The 17,660-nt window shown below is 35.5% G+C and overlaps 1 protein-coding gene across 6 annotated transcripts in view; it reads right to left on the bottom strand.

The window, feature by feature from the left end:
* LOC131032105 (dehydrogenase FPY6) overlaps positions 1 to 17,437 on the bottom strand; it is a 218,676-nt gene extending 201,239 nt beyond the window's left edge. For 5 of the 6 annotated variants that reach the window (XR_009103379.2, XM_057963026.2, XM_057963030.2 and 2 more), the window contains exon 1: positions 17,150 to 17,437. The gene's annotated coding sequence lies outside the window, so the exon portion shown is untranslated. The remainder of the gene's footprint in view (positions 1 to 17,149) is intronic. The other variant, XM_057963031.2, reaches the window with a different exon arrangement.
* Positions 17,438 to 17,660: the final 223 nt, after the last annotated feature.

Raw genomic sequence — 17,660 nt, forward strand, 5'->3', positions numbered from 1 at the left:
AATTCTTTATTATATTTTATTATTATTATTATTTTTTTTATATATAAAGCAAAAATAAAATCAAACCTATGTTTGATCAAAAAATAATAAATTTTTTAATAAAAAGAAAAACTTTAAAAAACATTGCTTACAAGTCTTAGAGGGCGCATTTCTTGAGTTTTTAAGGTCATCTTGCTAGGAAATTTGAAAGGGGAGGCGTTAAGTGATATGAAGTCACTTAGGAAACAAGAGATTTACAAAGTTTTTTTTAAAGTGATTAAAATCACTTAGAAATATATGCGAACCTTGCCATGTCCTCCATGCATATTGCGTGGCATAAGAAGGGAAAAGAAATGATTTTTTAATAAAGACATTTTTAGGGAAACATAACCCTAAAATATTCATTCGCCTCTTCACTTTTGCTCTCGATAATTCTGGAAACGGCTCTGCACTTCTGGGCGCCGCTTAGGGTTCGAAGGGAAAAAAGTCATGCATTCTTCAGTTCTGGGCGCATTTTTGAGCGCTGGGCCCTCTTTTTGCTTGAGACCTGTTCTTCTCTCTTCGTATCTGCTAGTTTCGGGCTTATTTTGCGGAGCCGCTGTGAAAATTCCTTGCGTTTCTGGATACTTTCTGGGTGTTCGGAGTTCGGCTTCCTTGCTGGGCGCGATGCTATCGCTTTGCATCCATTATTCTGCACAGGGCCGCCATTTTTATCGTTTCAGGAAGGAAAAATGCACAGGTCCGCCATTTTTATCGATTCTGAAAAAAAAATGCCCCTTTTTTTTGTAATATGTATGGCTTTCCTCTCTGTCTTTCTGAAATCTTTCATGTATTCGAACCTGTTCGGCATTTGCTTGCATTTTTTGAGAAAATCCACTTATGTGATCTGTGGTTTTTTCTGAAAAACTTCATTCCTTGGTACTGCAGGATTATTTTTCCCCTTTCTATCATAATTATGAGAAAAAATAGTTCGAATTACTGCGTTTTTTTTCATTTTTCTGAGCACTGTATGAAGCTTTCGATGAGAACTCTTTGTCTTGAACGGGTAATAGCAACATATAAATATTTCACTTCACTGCACAAAAGATTATGCTTGATATTGTCAAACTTGGGATATTGATTTTGCTCACAGCTGTTGAAACCCTTCTGATTCATGAAGTCATATACTACCCGCCACTTCATGCCCAATGGAGAGCCACTGAAAAAATTATATAGCAACACATCCTGAAATTCAAGTCCTTTGCATTCAAGTATAGTCAACACAAGAGACTGCTTCCCCACTTGCTCAAGGACCTGGACTTTCTGATTATCATCTCGTACTAATATTGCTTGTTCAGCACCAAACTCATACTTTGCACTTCCTATGTTTCCTCCATTACCAAAAATAGTAGTGATAATACTTTCCTCTTCCCCAGTATCCAGAACTGTTGGAGCTTCTCCATATATTAGACTGGTTTCTGGGTTCAATTTATCTACAGCAAAAGGAAAGAAATGATACAGCACCTCCATGACACTTTGGGTGATTCATAACTAATGACTGCAATCAAAGTGCTATGATGGTATGCTGCTACTGTGAATGTCTTATGATCTTTGAAATCACCTTTCTGCTGCTCTATATGTGCTCTTCTTGGCTCTTATTGGTGTCTTGAATAAGGTTCACTAACATTGTTATTTTCCCTTGAGGGACCTGTGACTGCTCTTTTACTAACTTTCCCATAGTGTACTTGGACTGTATTCATCTTTAAAGGTCACTGAGACTTTGTGTACCAAAACTATGCTTGCTAGACACAGTATGAAGATTGTGACATACATCATTTGTCCTTAAAGCTTTTCTTCTCTGTCAAACACCATGGCTGCTCATACTCACAAATAGCCCTTTACTGCGATATACATCATTGTGACTATATTCTATGTCACAAGGTCTCCTTTGTGTCTACATGATCTTAATGCTACAATTTGATCTCATTCATTGTCATCTATGTGTGTAGTTGCCCTATGATTGTGTCAAACCCTTTGGGTGCAAGACTGTTATGAACATAGGACTGTCTTTCTCTCTTTATATTCTTCCTTTCCATTCATGCCACAAATGTCTTATTTGAAATCCCTTGAGACTGTCTCAAGCCTTTATAACTGTATTTACCCTCTTCATAGATGCTCTGTCTACACTAGCCCATGCAGCCCTTGATTTCTGCCTTTGTTTTGCAACTGGTGTTGATATCTCTGTATTTCTGTCTACCAATGTACAGTGGCTCGTGCATAATTTCAATGCCTAAACTTCATATTCAAACCTTGTATTTCATTCTCAGAAAGAAAAAACAAAGCAAGAAATCTTCATGCATGTACAAGAGGACTTTGTTTTCATGAATGGCAGAAAAGAGCTTGAAGAAGTATATGACAAACTTGATCAAGAAAGGAAAGTGTACATGACGCTTGCATGGTTCGACCCCATTGATCACCATGCTTCACAACCACTTCTTCTTGTTAAAGCCCATTCCTTCATTGGCAATTTCATTCTGGCCAGCAGAACGAAGTCTTTGTTTATTTCGAACCTCTTGTTTGATTTTTTGGTTTTTTCCTGAGACTCCTTCGACATTTATTCTCTTTGAAGTGGCTGCTACCTCATGATTATGCAAAGGCGAGGGACTTTTGTTGCCAAGCAAAAAATCAGAATGGCAGTCATACCTTTCCGTAGTGTCCTCAAGAGCTTAAACACTCCTTTCTTCTTTGTTGAAGGTTCTTCATCTAGTGCTGCACCAAGATATGTCTGTAACTGAAAATCACATGCTTCAAGCTTGATTCAAGCCTCCATCCTCTTGGCTGTCATGTTCATAGGTGCGCCATTGATTTTTGTTTTGCCAAAGTGTGTACCACACCCAAAACCAATCTCCTCCAGGTTGTCAACTGAAGTACTGTTGTCAATGATTGAAAAATCTGAATTTTCTGAATTTTCTGAATTTAGGGCAGCATCATGCACCACTATCAGTTGATGGCCCAGAAGGAGTATAAACAATCTTTTCATCTTTGATCATAGTTTGGGCCTTCATTGTAACTTCTTCACTAAGAAGCTGCTCTTCAACAAAGGCTGGTCCAAAAGAAGTATCTAACTGAAAATGGTTGCAAACTAAATCCTCTTCTCTTTGAAGATCCTCCATCCCGTCTACTATTTTCTTATTTTCCTCTTCCTCAGGTGTGGCTGCAAGAGATGATTCATCTTCTTTTCTTCTTAATGTATTAAAATATATCTCATCAAGCTGGAGGCAATGATCTCTATCCAAAGTAGGTGTATATAATTTAATTTCATCACAACCAAAGCTTCATTGAATACTTGTAAAAATGCAAGAGGTAGTTCTCCTTCAAGGCTTTTGTGTCCTCCTAGAGTCTTCCAAAAATAAGCTGCCAGCATCTTATGAGTGTCACCAACGTGAGCCAGGACAACAATAATCATGTCTTTGTTTACCCTCATTTGACCTTCCAAGTGATGTGATTCTTGAAAACTAACATCTTCAAACAAATGTTCTGACTTGCCTTCATCATCATGCCATTTAAAAACAGCTTCCTTCGTAACTTGTCTTCCACAAAACTCACGTTTTAAAGGTAGGTCAACATCATATTCAATCAAGGGAATATCGCCAAGCAAGAGAGAGTAGGATCATTTACCTCAAGCTCTTTTTCAACTGCTGATGCAAAATCAGACTGTGAGAAGTCTGAATTTTCATCTTTAACTTCATACTTATCAATCCATTCTTGAGTGGTCCTCAATGCAAGGCTCATGTGATGGCAAAGGACTACTGGTCACTTTCAAAAAATTAGAATCATGTGCATGCTTCTTCAAAGTGTCTTCGTTGTACTTAATTGCATCTTTTTCCAGAGTAGGTTGTATCCCCATAAGTGCTGGTCTATGAGGTGTCCAGCTGGAAGACACACGTTTTCTTAGCTGCCTTAGTTGTCATAAAACTGATACATACCTGCATCTCCTTAGCTGTTATTTTATTTGCCTCCAACCAACCCCACAATGGTGAAGTACCCATGACAAACCAATTTCATTATCAAATTGTAGGACCTTCCTATTAGGCAATCTCCTAGTTTCTAAAATCAGCTCTCTTAGACCATATTGGTCATCTGATCTTAACAAGTATTTCTTAGTGTAATCATGTGTATGAAACAAGGAAAATCAATCTCACTGTAGACTATCATACCTCGCATGTAGCTGGAATCTGATAATTGGTTTGATTCTTGATTGTCCACACCCACATAAGGCTGAAGTGAACTTGTGAGCAGGGCTTCATCCTCATTCTGGTGTGGCCCAGGTGACTGATCTCCTATAAATCTGACTTTATCTTTAAACAATGGCTGCCATTGTTTTGCAACTAGTACCACAATCTGAATATTTTCTGACAGTAACTCCACCCCCGTAATCAGGATAAAGACTGTTAATTTCAAATGGAATAATGACTAGAATTTGAATGTCTTCTCCCCTTTATCACCAGCCCTGACATGATTTGATTGTATTAAACCTTGATTTTCCTCACATGAGCTGGGCTCAACCCTTGTGGGAGCCGCATTCGTCTCCACTCATCTTAGTGAATTTTATGACCAGCAAACTGTCCTTTTTCCTTTTCCTTTTCCTGCACATGAAACAAACTTGTCAGCAAAAAATGCATATTTATGGTGTCTTTCCTTTGATCTGATTTTGCCTTTTGGAGATTCCTTTGTGATGCGAGCTATATGCATTCGATGTACGTAGGGATCATATATATATATGCGTGCATTAGTACATATGTCAGAAATGCAGCCAGCTATTGCTTAGAACAAAATGTTCTAACACATTGTTTGTTTCAACCTTTTTTTTTGCAGATATCAGAAGGAAAACATCAACGGACCAGGGTGGAGCAGCAAGACAAAGGCTACGACGAGCGCCTCTCAACTGTTCCAGTCATTCAGGCAATGACTGGTTCCACTTCTGACATGCCTTATTTTTTCTTTGTACTTGCATACATATATGTATATTTCCCTTCTGCATTGGATGTACGTAGCTAGTCCCACGGCTCCTTGTGTGGGACGCATTTTTGAAAATGAATAAAAAATACTTTTCTTTTGCAAATGAGATGTTTTTCTTTGATGTTACAGAATAAAAGTACTTAGAAACATCATCTTTAAAACACAAAAACAGAGAATAAGTATCCACTAGCTTTCTTTTGTTCATGCTAGCATTTCTCAACCTATTTTTCAGCCAGGAGCGAAAAATAGGTAACAGTTACTTTATCCTCATAACAATTCTCCCACTTAGAACATACACCTTATGTTATATGCTTTCTCCACTTATACTAACCTTTTAGCTCTCTCTTCCCCATTCACTCTCTCACTAGGAATAGGTACATAGGAAAGGTGAAACTTAATATTATAAATATGTTTTAAGTGACCCAAGGAGAGATTACAAAGTAATATGCATCAACTTTAATATCTCTTTTAATCTTTTTTTTCTCTCTCTCCTCATGGATACCTGGCAAGGAAACACCTCACTTTCTCTCTAAACTCATGTATGCCTTTGAAGGAGATATTCTCTCTTTTAATCTTTTTTCTCTCTCTCCTCATGGATACCTGGCAAGGAAGCACCTCACTCTCTCTCTAGACTCATGTATGCCTTTGAAGGAGATATTCTAAGGTTTAATGCAGTTTTAGACTGGCAACTTGGAGATAACAATATTGTCGACTGATTCCACCCATGTTTACTCTTAGTGCCCTTTGAAATAGGAGAAAATCACCAATCCAATGTCCTTTGCCCGTCCTTATCAATCTACGAGGACTTCGTTAATAGACTGATCTTGATCTGTTGATTTTGGCTAAGAAGGGGAAATTACACAAATAATGTATATGCAAAATATATACCACGAGCAATTATTAAGGTTATTAGATGCTTGTTATAACAAATCTGAAATGGTTAGAGACCAAATGCTCTCATACTTCTGATTTGGGTGTATCTTCTTGATCAATTGTTGTAATTGCTTGTATTCGCTAATATATTATGGATTGATCTGCTCTTTATGAGCACCAATACTAATTCAATTGCTTTCCTTGATTGATGGATTGTTGTTAAATGATTGATGTTGAAATGTGTGATTGATTGACGAATGTTGATATTGAAATGTGTGATTGATTGACAAATGTTGATTTGATAGAGTGATGCTTGAATGATGAATTGATTGATTGGATAGATTGATTGATTCCTTAAAAAACATTTGATGATTGAATTCTGATTTCAAGATGTGAATTGATGATCGAAAGAGTGAATTGATTGATTGATTCCTTAAAAAACATTTGATGATTGAATTCTGATTTCAAGATGTGAATTGATGATCGATGATGTTTTGATTGCTTGTTTATCCTCTTGTTGAATTGATCTTTGCTAATTGATAAATTGTTTGATTTGACCTTTGCTGATTCATAGATTGCTTGATTTCTTGATGCATTGATGAGTGATGATGTATTGAGCTTTGCTTGGAGTAATCTCCCTTTTATACTTTATAGGTGAAAGGGTCATAACCTTTCATAAGATTTGAGCCACCACTTTTCATTGTTGCCTTTGAAAGTAATAAATTATTCTCCAAATTAATCTCTCTTGGATGTCCACCTCAAATGAAACCTTCTCCTTTATATATTTCCCAATGTGAGGAAGAGTAACACCTCTTCACCATGTCTTCCCTTTGCGATAGTCACAACCTTTCACAATTACCACCCTTCGAAAGAGTCGCAAACCTTCATCACGTCTCCCCTTTGAAAGTGTTACTTCCTTATTTTCTTCTCATTCCTTTCTTCTGCCATTAATCCTTCCTTAATTCCTATGTTCCCTTCCTCCTTCCTTCCTCTATTCCATATCCTTTTATACTGTCCTATTTTATTTGGGAGACACATCTCTTTGGAAAGAGACGTCCATTTTAAGGGTCATGTCTCCTTATTGTTGTCTTATTATTCAAATCAAATCTGCACTTCTTATTCAAATCAGATCTGCACTTCTGATTATTGATTAAAAAATGCCCCTTCAAATGAAGTTATCTTCTCCCTTTTATACCTCATGTTTGAGGGAGTCACAAGTTTTCATTTCATGCCTTTTGACCATTCATTAAACTTAACTAAACTTTAAGTATTTTAATTTTATTCTTTATATTTTAATTTTATTTTATTTTATTTTTATTTTTATATTTTAATTTTATTGTTAGTATTTATTATTAAATCCTATTTCAAAATGGGGACATTACAGTCCACCCCACCCAAGATTGCTTGTCCTCAAGCAATGATCATGGAGTGTTAAAGATGATTCCTAATCTTAAATGGCTTTCGAAATACACATGGAATAAAATTGCTCCAAACACTTTAAACATGAAACAAACATATAAATATGCATAAGATAGGAAGCATATCCATAAATACATATGAAGCATATATACATGTAAGGTATGAAGCATCTATGTAAGACATGTATGGCACAAAGTTTCTATGTAAGACAAGGCATGAAGCATAAATACATGCAAGGCATACACATAAATATGCGCAGGTCATGAAGCATACATGTAAGGCATGTAGTAATGCACATAAGGCATGAAGCATACATTTGAAATGCACACACATATAGAAGTGCAATGTTGGCCCATTTCATTCTATTTTTGGACTGAGTTTATAGATCCCTTACTTAGGCCTTCAATGTTCATTGAATAGAATGCATCTATCGTTTTAGCTTTACCCTACAAGCTGGCAAGATCAAAGCTTTGGTACCAATTGTAATGTCCCCTTCCAAATTTACCCTAGAATAGGCCCTAGAATCACAATTGCAACAAGTTAGGTTTAGGGTTATATCTTTACCAAGTAAAATATCTCCTTCAAATAATATGTATATATATCACTCCCTACTATTCAAACACATTAGGTTTTGAAGGAAGAAGCATGATAGGTCCGCCTGAAGCCATCCCGCACTAAGCCCAAGAGTGGACACTCACCCTCTTGGCCCCAATGGCAAGCAACATGGACATCCACTCAGGATGCCCTACCTAGTGGGGTGCTTGTACCTTCTTTCCCTATCCATGCCTCAATCCCCAAGGTCAATAACCCATCATTGTAGAATCATAGAGGAGATCGTAATAGGGGCGTCTTAGTCATCCTATCTAAGCCCAAGAGCAGATCTTTGCCCTCTTGGCCCCAATGGTAGGCAACATGGACATCCACTCGAGGTAGCCTACTTAATTGGTGATCTCATGCCTACCCTTCTTCCTTACACCTCCTCCCTTACCTACAAAATGGGTGTTTACAAACAAATTAACAGTCATATGCATCCAATAATACATATATAGAGAGAAGAGATAAATGTTGACAAATAATGTATAGGCAAAATATATACCACGAGCAATTGTTAAGATTATTAGATGTTTGTCATAACAGATCTGAAATGGTGAGAGGTTTGATGCTCTCATACGTCTGATCTGGGTGTATCTTCGTGATTGATTGTTGTAATTGCTTGTATTCGCTAATATATTATGGATCGATCTGCTCTTTATGAGTACCGATACTAATTCAATTGCTTTCCTTGATTGACGGATTGATGCTGAATGATTGATATTCGAATGAGTGATTGATTAAACGAATGTTGATTTGATAGAGTGATGCTTGAATGATGAATTGATTGATTTGATAGATTGATTGATTTCTGATTTCAAGATGTGAATTGATGATTGATGATGTTTTAGTTGCTTGTTTATCCACTTTGTTGAATTGATCTTTGCTAATTGATAGATTGTTTGATTTGACCTTTGTTGATTCATAGATTGCTTGGTTTCTTGATGCATTGATGAGTGATGATGTATTGAGCTTTCCTTGAAGCGATCTCTCGTTTATACTTTATAGGTGAAAGGGTCATAACCTTTCATAAGATTTGAGTCACCACTTTTCATTGTTGCCTTTGAGAATAATAAATTATTCTCCAAATTAATCTCCCTTGGATGTCCACCTCAAATAAAACCTTCTCCTTTACATATCTCCCAATGTGAGGAAGAGTCACACCTCTTCACCATGTCTTCCCTTTGCAATAGTCACAACCTTTCACAATTACCACCCTTCGAAAGAGTCGCAACTCTTCATCACGTCTCCCCTTTGAAAGTGTCACTTCCTTATTTTCTTCTCATTCCTTTCTTCTTCCATTAATCCTTAATTCCTATGTTCCCTTCCTCCTTCCTTCCTCCATTCTATATCCTTTTATACTGTCCTATTTTATTTGGGAGACACATCTCTTTGGAAAGAGACATCCATTTAAAGGGTCATGTCTCCTTATTGTTGTCTTATTATTCAAATCAAATCTGCACTTCTTATTCAGATCAGATCTGCACTTCTTATTCAGCTCAGATCTGCACTTCTGATTATTGATTAAAAAAAGCCCCTTCAAATGAAGTTCTATTCTCCCTTTTATACCTCATGTTTGAGTCACGTCTCCTTATTGTTGTCTTATTATTCAAATCAAATCTGCACTTCTTATTCAGATCAGATCTGCACTTCTTATTCAGCTCAGATCTGTACTTCTGATTATTGATTAAAAAATGCCCCTTCAAATGAAGTTCTCTTCTCCCTTTTATACCTCATGTTTGAGGGAGTCACAAGTTTTCATTTCATGCCATTCATTAAACTTAACTAAACTTTTATTATGTTAATTTTATTCTTTATATTTTTATTTTTATTTTAGTTTCATTATTCTATATTTTAATTGTATTGTTAGCATTTATTAATAAATCCTATTTCAAAATGGGGGCATTACATTTTCATCTTTAACTTGCCAAAGAGCATGAGAAGTTTTTGTCCTTCCAACTCTTAGCCCACCTTGGAGGGTTTTTGTCCTCCTTGAACAAGATTTAGGTTTTGACTTTTCATCCATTCGTCCTTCCAATTCTCATGGACCCGGAAAGGATTTTGTCCTTCCAATTTGCAAGATACTACCTAGAATTCAAAACTGATAAATTGATGTATTTGCTAGACTATAGCTGATGTGATGCTTTAGTGGATTATGTTTCAATGAATTTCTGCTATATATTTATTGCTGGATGAATTGATACTTGAAATATGAATTTCTAAGTTGATTCTTGATGAATTTCTGATTGATTGAGTTTCTTGGATGAATCCTTGGAATGATGTATCCTTTATACTTTATTGGTGAAATAGTCACCACCTTTCACAAGAAATGAGTCAACAGCCTTCATTGCTGCCTTTTAGAATAATAATATATTTCTAAATTGATTCCTTCATTCCTAATTGATAATTGATGGCTGAATGTTCTTTTTTCATTGAAATGATCTCTCTTTTATACCTTATGTTTGATGGAGTCACAACTCTTCACCATTATGGCCTTTGCAAGAGTTACAACCTTTCATCCTTAATCGCTGCCAATCATGAGTAGTGTTAATTTAATCAAATACTTTGTTTTAGGAATCGCTGTCCATGGTAGCATTTCTTAGGCACCACCTTCATTTGCCTTTAATTGCCTAGGTTATAATTTCAAAGAAACGCAATCTTGTTGTGGTGGGGCATGACATTATTTATTTTCATTGTGCACGAATTGTATTAAATAAATATTATAATGTTTCTATAATGGTCATCTTAGTTGGTTTAGTAAGTTTCCTTTTTTGTTGTTTATGATTGTTTCCTTTTAGAAATATCCTCTTGTAATCTTTTATAAATAGAGCCTTTCATCTCTATTGTATATTGAAATGTCATTTCATAGTATCAAAGCTTAGGTTCTTTTTTGGTAAATTTTTTAGTACAAAAAAATTGTGGGTTTTCCGATTTTTTTCCACAAAAAATCATGGAAGGGTTTTGCTTGATTTTTTTGACAAAAGTCAAGGAGTTTTTATTTCTGTTTACTACTCATGATGGCTGCAACTAAATTTTTTGAACAAACTAGGGGGTTTTGTACGATTTTCTCCTCAAAAATCGTGGATAAGTTTATGATTTTTCTCCACAAAAAATCATGGAGGGTTTTGCACAATTTTCTCTTCAAAAATCATGGGTTATTTCTCTACTGAAGGGTTTTCTAATTTTTTCCACAAAAGATCAAGAAGGGTGTTGTTATTTTCTGGGTTTTCTGATTTTGTTCCAAAAAAACAATCATGATGGACTTTTTGCACAAGTTTTGAGAAGCTGATCTCGGTGTCTCTAGAAAAATGGAGGGATGGCTTTGTTACCCAACTTCATGTTGGAAGGATTATGGTAAAATTGGTCATATCCAAAAGTTCTACAGAACCAGAGAGGGTCTCAGCAGGCTCATGTCGCAAAGCATTCTAAAGAGAAGGGGGCAGCCTTCTTACATTCATGGCCAAAAGTCTTGCAGATTATGTCAAGTCTTCTGTAGGGTAGTTAGCAAAATGACCTATACGGAGGATATTAAAGTAATTATGTAATGTTTCTATAATGGTCGTTCAGTTAGGTAGTTTAGGATATTTACTTTTCATTTTAGTAAGTTTCCTTTTATGTTGTTTACGATTGTTTCTTTTTAGAAACATCGTCTTGTAATCTTTTATAAATAGAGTCTTTCATCTCTATTGTATATTGAAATACCATTTCAAAATCATGTTGTATGTTTCCATGGATTACTGTCATGCTTGGCATATTGTCACATAAAATCATTTCCATGTATTGTTTAGTAATGTTCTTTGTATGGTGTATAGTGACTACTCTCTTAAAATGCATTATAGTACCATGTACTTGCACACTTGAACAAAGATCACAAAACAATTCAAAAGGATTGGTATCTCTCATTTGGTTGTGTATCCACTATATCTCATGATTTTATATATGTTTACAATAATCTTTACTTTAGTGTGCTTCTTCCCTTTTAGCGTATCATATGTTTGTTAAAGTGGGGGCAAAATGTAATGACAAAAATTGCATACTTACGACTTTTATCATGTTTTATACTCATTCTAGGTGTTCCCAAGTGTATGTGTTTTTAGCCTTGTTCACACTTTGTCTAGTCAAGTGAGTCTTTTGATTATGTAATATCCCCTTGTTGAAATAGGATTTAATAATAATTCAATAAATAGTAATAGTAACTTAATATATAAAAGAATAAAATAAAATTTAATATAATTAAAATTTAGTTAAGTTTGATGAATGGTCAAAAGGCACGAAAAGAAAAGTTGTGACTCCCTCAAACACGAGATATAAAAGGGAGAGAAGAGAACTTCATTTGGGGAGAAAAGGGATAAGGAAGAAAAAAGGGAGTAAAGGAATTAAGGAAGCATTAATGGGAAGAAGATAAGGAACTGACTCTTTCAAAGGGGCAGAAATGATGAAAGGTTGTGACCCTTTCAAAGGGTGCTAATTGTGAAATGTTGTGACCAATATGAAGAGGTGTGACTCTCACTCACATTGGAGGATATAAAGGGGAGAAGTTTTCATTTGAGAAGGAAGGATCCATGGAATAAAACAAAATATCTGAAGCATTAAAAGCAGATTTAGGAGCAGACTTAAATCAGAATTATAAGAAATTTGGATGAATGATATGAACATTATCAAAGATATCAGAACACAAATACAAATCTGCACTCAATAATCAAGCACGCATCGAAGGAAAAGAAGAGAAAACATTAAATCAATAACCAGAGAACCAGATCCGATGGAATAGAAAGGATTCTCATACACCGATATATCTGAGTATAGGCAGCAGATCAGATTGGTATAAACGGCAGACCTGTGCATTTACAAGGTGCTTGGGCAAAAATATAGGAATATCCCATTAGGGGACATTACAGATTAGCCCTTCTTGTGCACACCTAGCTTTTTCTTGTTGCTTTATGTTTATACCTGTGTTCTTATGTGATCCCCTTTCCATGTGTTTTTTACCCTAGCTCATTCTTTTCCATGTGATATTTATACCACCAACCTAGCATTTAATTTTTTACTTTTCCCTCGTGTGTACTTAACCTACACTTTTGTCTCGTTTTCCTTATTTCTTGTTTTGGAGATCTAATTAATTTAAAAACGCTTCCAATAGCCTTAGATCATCCCCATTCATCTTCCCTGTGAATTCAAATGCCTTGGAATCAAATGCCACCCATGCCTAAATTATGACATCTACCCCCCTTGGGACTCCTAGTTTTGGTGAGTTTAGTCACCAAACTTCATACTAGGCTCATCACTTGCCTCATATCCCTCCAAACCTATAATAGACCCTATTTCCCCTCCTTTTGACTTCCACATGAATGCAATCTTGTACTCTTGCTTTCATTTTGCTTCCAATTGTTCATAAGAGATCTTTTGGGCTTGGAGAATCAATTTGGTGTTTGAAGTCTTCAAAATTTATTCTTGGGTGCTTCATAGTTCCCTCTTTCTAGTCATAGGTATATTATATACTTTCCCCCCTTGTTGAATAGGTCTCATATAGTATTTCCTTCCATAGATCGCTCTAGTATTTTAATTTCTTACATTTTGTTTTTATCATGCGTAGCTAGCTCAAGTTTTCTATATAGGGTTTACATTTCTAGTATATTTTGTGTGTTTTGACCACCTTGTTTGTGTTGTATCTCTCTATTTGTACAATTTCAAGACAAATAACTAGCACTTCTAAAACCAAGGTAATATCAAGATTCTTTAGTTCCAAACTAAGAGCATTCCAAGACAATGCTACCAACACTCCAAATAGGACATCCTTACCCCTTTATTAGACGACACCTCTTGGAGCCTCCAAACTTTCTAGGAACACTTTTGGCATCATAGGAAGCATCCAATTTCACATACTTTCTATCTATCAAGTGCACAAGTTCCTATTTTCATACTTGCGAGTTCATTTTCCTGGCGTAGTTTCCTGTTTAGATTCCAATTTATGTTTCCAATTTGTGATGTCAATCTCAATTCTTGTATACTATGATTGGTTAATATAGGGTCCTTTACTTATTCTATAATCTACAAGTCCTTAATTTCAATCTAATTGAATACACATTACAAGAAAGAGTGCATCTATTTAGTATACTTAAGGCTTAATTTCTGTTTCTTTCATTGTCAAAATTATGTTTTTTTATTTTTTAGCTTTTGTACTTTTCGTTGGAGAATAAAATTTTAAATGTTGTATTAACTTTGTTTTAAATCTCAACAGGTTGCAAGTTCCTCTCCAACTAAGCATAACTAGAGTACATACTCCTTTATTGACTTATTTAAACGCAACTAGTTGACAACCAAAAAGGCAAAGGAGTAGATTCATGTTTATTCCAACATGCACCTCCATTCACACACGTCAGTCGAGTAAAACAAGCAAACAATGGGCATTGGGATGTAACCCTTAAGCATCCCAACTTGGATGCTTTTGTTACCAAATTTTCCTTGGTCTCAAATGCTACACATGACTTGCATTGTGGAGCTAGTGGGAGTGATACTGACACTGTGCATAGTTCTAACAAACCAACTAATGACATTGATGCTCTTGATGAAGAGCCATGTGGATATTATTGATTTGTATTGATTTTTATGTGCAAATGCACTATTATATAAACCGTTTTTTATTTATCTTTGACATTTAAGATTTGACAATTGACATTGAATAAAAAATTATCAGGCTATCAGCTATGTTTTCAATTCTATTTTAATTTTGTATATTTGTGCAAATTATGGTTATTAAAATATACACAAAATGACCATAATTTACAGTTGCACAGCTGAACCTTGCCGTACCGGGCCTGAGAAAAAAAATCAGCAATCCGCTAAACTGGAAACATAGCAAAATGTATAAGGATGGAGAGTTTGTTGTACCCAAAGCATAGGGTATGCATAAGTGACTTAATCGGGGCCTTGATAGCACAAACACAAACTTTAAAGTATAGGGTATGCAAAAGTGACTTAATCAGAGCCTTGATAGCACAAACACAAACTTAAGAGTATAGGGTATGCATAAGTGACTTAATCAAGGCCTTGGTAGCACAAACACAAACTTAAGAGTAACTTTTTAGGTTCTAAGATTCTAAGGCTCTTTAGGGAATGATTAGGTCTATTCTTCCCCACTAAAAGGATCAATCAAATCTACCTATCAAGCATTCATATATTCCTATTTTGGAGTTGTATTCTATGCCAGAAACATGGTGCTTCCTTAGCATATTTGGTTAAGTAGGGTTGTCCACCCTATCTTCTTCCTTTCTACATTGTAATAATACCTTTACTTCCTTTCTACATTGTAATAATACCTTTACTGTAATATCTACCATAACACAATTCATATGCATGAAAGACACTGTATTTACAATTCCCATTCATTTAGTTACCTGTAATTATTTTTATAATAGATGCTAACAAGTGACTAGCACATTTTCCATAATTGTTGTTCCTTTTTCACCTTGGGTCTGCTAGGGCTACCCGTGGCTATATTCACCTCTCTCACTTCTCTATATCAATTTCTTTTAGTATTTTACTTCATCCAATAAAATAGCTAACTTCAATTATGGAAATTCTGAACATAAAATGGATGAATATGACTCTGATTATTTCACAATTAAAATCGACTTGTCTAAGAATTTAGCAAATGACAATAACGCATGCTTATTTCGGGAAGATTAGTTCAAATAAATAGATCCCCACAACATTTGGGTTTGTGGTACTCCACAGAAGGGTCTACAACTATTGACTACCATCTCAGGCCAATGAGGATTTTTGTTGTGGAAAGAGGAGAATCAATGTTGAGAGATGGCAACTGCAAGTTAGTAAAGGGCAATGGCAATGGCCAGTTAACAATAAAATTTACAGGGCCAAGGCTCAGTTGATCTCATTTTCAGGTCAGCAAATCTCAAAGTTTAACTGTTTACTTGTTTATTGACATTTCAGATTACCATTTGATTTGATGACCATTTGGAATTGCACAATGAAATGGCTTGGATTTCTCTTCCTACCTTAAGAAGATGCAGATGGCAACTCCCGCCTGTGCCTTACCCTTTCCTTGGCTCATAACATCAATCATTTTGATAAACACCTGACTGATAAAGTGTCCAAACAAGTCCCATTTGAATTCTTCCAACACAAACTGGCCAGGCCATGTTAATGAGTGTACCATATGGTCATGTTGAAGTGCATGGTCATCAGCATCTGATGGGTATTTTGGTGGTAATGTGCCACCTTATCAGTGGAAGTTCTGCACGCATTGACTGTGCCAAGATTTGTTTTTCAATACATTTTATTTTCCAACTTCATATCAATTCGCATACCAGTAAACAGAAAGTGCCCTCAAAGATGATAATATAAGAACAGTCCCCTTTAAAGATCTCAATGCAAAGCTAATGCATTAATTAGTGTAAGATAAATTGTAGTTCATTCTAATTGAAGATTCAAGCAAGAATACTCAACAAAAGATAATTGCTTGGAAGATCCAAACACAGAGAGATGCCTCTGATATGTGGAAATGCAAAACACAGATAAAGGCTATCAGCACTGCTCAGAAAAATCCATAATACTGCAGACTTAAGCATACTTCCTCCATTTGAAGAATAGCATTATATGATACTTAAACATATGAAACAAGATAAGTCGCAACTATATGCCTAATCCTGAATTGGGTTCGGTGACGAAATGATCGTGAACAAAACTGGATAGCAATGTATGAAACTGTTCACCTTTCAAGTAAATCAAGATATGAGCTTGTTACTCAAATAAACAAGCGTGTCTTTTGTGAACTATGGACAAAAGCTATATTAACATAGATAAATAATATAACAAGCACACTGATAACATCATTGTATATATAGTACGATAACACCATTTTTCATATAACGTTATATAATTTTACATGTTATGGAGGTCAATCTCAATCACGATCACCCAAAAGATGTTATAATATCAATCAGCGAACACTTATGTTTCCTGAATTAGTTCTGATGACAACATATCAGGTACATACCTAAGTAGCAAGGAATGGATCTGAAAACCTACTATCAAGTAAATCAAACAATAAGCTTGAGAATCAAATTAACAAGCATGCCTTCCGAATTCTCTGGACTAAAGATAGAGTAACATTGATAAAAATTTAAACACCCAATGAGGGTAACAGGAGTGTTAACACTGATAATACCATTGTCACACAGGTTTTGCAATGAAAAGTGTATAACAGTTTGTTTGAGATAGAATGCAACGAATTGTAAAAGATGATCAAGTATGTGGGAATTTCGCTTGCCTGGTGGATATTGCTCTAAAATGCTGAATTTAGTGGCTGCACTTCAATTCACTTCACAGATCCCAACTGAGAGGACCCTGGCCCAAATGCATTTAACAAATGAATCGCGATCTGAAGAAACAAATCCTGACTCTTTTGCAGTGATTAAATAACTGAAAATCCCATTTAACTACGTAATAATCATGCATGAAATGAAAAAGACGAGGATACATGCAAGGAAATGGTTTAAGATTTTAGGCTAGGGAAAGTAACACGTTTAGAGGTCTTGGATATTTTTCTTAAAGTGTTATTGCATTTTCTTGTATCATAGGATTTGTATTTATAAGAGGTTGCATTTTGAGATCTATGTCGATGGCAAAGAAACGGGATTCGGACTCAGTTCGGACTCAGCAAGGCCAACTCAGACTCGAACTCGGGACTCGGCATCAGAGTCGGCTCCAGACTCGGGAAAGTGAAAAACTCAAGAAATTTAGAGATTTTTAAAGATTTAAAACTTGTTTCAAACACCCTT

Source organism: Cryptomeria japonica, chromosome 4 (genome assembly GCF_030272615.1).
Source record: "Cryptomeria japonica chromosome 4, Sugi_1.0, whole genome shotgun sequence".
Lineage (NCBI taxonomy): Eukaryota > Viridiplantae > Streptophyta > Pinopsida > Cupressales > Cupressaceae > Cryptomeria > Cryptomeria japonica.